Here is a 1,661-nt window from a genome sequence, read left to right as displayed (position 1 = left end):
CCCTTGGTAATTTATACATCATTATTTTGTCATATCTTGCCCTATCCGGAGTCTCCCTTCCCCCCTTCTCTGCTGTCCCTCTCCCAGGGAAGAGGTCACATGTGGATCCTTGTAATCAGTTCCCCCTTTCCAACCCACTCACCCTCCACTCTGAATAACTTTTCTGTTCATCCGAAATGTATCCAGATTGTTTTTATTAAATTTTATGGTCACATATAATTTATCAAGAGTCTTCTTATCAATTTCTTGAGCTTATCAATTATTATGTCTTCCTTTAAAAATAATGAATTTATCATATATAAATTCTAGGCATATTTGGGGTAGGGTTCCACTCACAGATCTTGTTCTTTTTTCAAGCTATTTTTGGGGAGCTAATCCAGATATCATACCATTCCATAGTTCAACCCCACCAAACTGTATTATACAATTGCTACCAAAATCAGCTTCAAAACATTTTCTTCTTGAATGCCTTGATATCAGCTCCCCCTTATCCCACCACCATCTCTATCACCAAACTCCCCAGGAACTCTTATTTTGATTGTTGTCTCTCTAAGTTCATCAATCCTGGGGTTTTCATCAATCCTGGAGTTCACATACCAAAAATAATAAAAAGATTAAAAAAACATATAGAAACACATAGCAAAGATTCAAGCAGGCTACCCACAATGATGAAATACTACAAAGATAAACCCCAATATAAAAAAACCATATACAGAACATATTAAAAACCTGATCGAGTCGAAGTGTAACAGAGGGGTGATCACATGACAAGGTTTTAACAGTTCCCGTTATATTTATCTTTTTATTCTACTATTAAAATAGTCATCTCTCTGTATGGCAGTCAGTTTATTCTCATCCCTCACGATGCTTACAAGGAAATCGCCGAGGCTTTTTCCTGCAAATGTATTGGGCCTTCCACTGTCCATCAGTAGCCTTCTACAAACTAGAACCCGGTCTTGTTTTTGTGGCTTTTCATTGTCTGACTAGTCCTCTGACACCTTTCAGCAAAGTTTATAAACCATATTTTGTCCGATTTTTATAGTCATTTGTACTGGGAGAAGTTGTCCAAATTACCAGACCTATATTTGGGGAAATTTTACTCGCCCCAAAATAAACTTGTTCCAGTACATCACAACACTGAGTGTGGGGGGCATCGTCAAAGTTTTCTATTCACGTAAAGTTAAAAAACTGAATGTAGTTGGGTTTCATGAAATTTGTAATCAGTAACTGAAAACTCAAAAGAGTTTGATCTTTATATTAGCATGAATTCATCAAGTCATGTAATTGAAGAGAAATTTAGGCCATTGTCTCTAATACAAACTTCTGTTAGCAATTCCTCCCCTTAGCTACAGAAAAATGGATTTATATTTTCATACAATACGCTAATATTATCATAGAAGGTACATCCCACACTCTGAACTCACGATATAAAGCCTTTTCTGTCTCTGTCCTACGTGTAATGCTCCTGCTCCCAAATGATCCCAGGCCCTGACTGAGTAGCAGCCCAGTGCCAAGCATCACTCACTCCGTTCCAAGACGTTCTTATAGAACAGACCACACCCCTTCTCCCTCTCCTCGAACTCCTTCTCATCTCTCTGTTGCAGCCCAGGATATATACATTTAATTAATTCAGTTTTATATTCAACCTGTATGTAGTGGAA

Source organism: Tenrec ecaudatus, chromosome 12 (genome assembly GCF_050624435.1).
Source record: "Tenrec ecaudatus isolate mTenEca1 chromosome 12, mTenEca1.hap1, whole genome shotgun sequence".
In the NCBI taxonomy this organism is placed as follows: domain Eukaryota; kingdom Metazoa; phylum Chordata; class Mammalia; order Afrosoricida; family Tenrecidae; genus Tenrec; species Tenrec ecaudatus.
Note: the sequence above shows the minus strand (reverse complement) of the source record.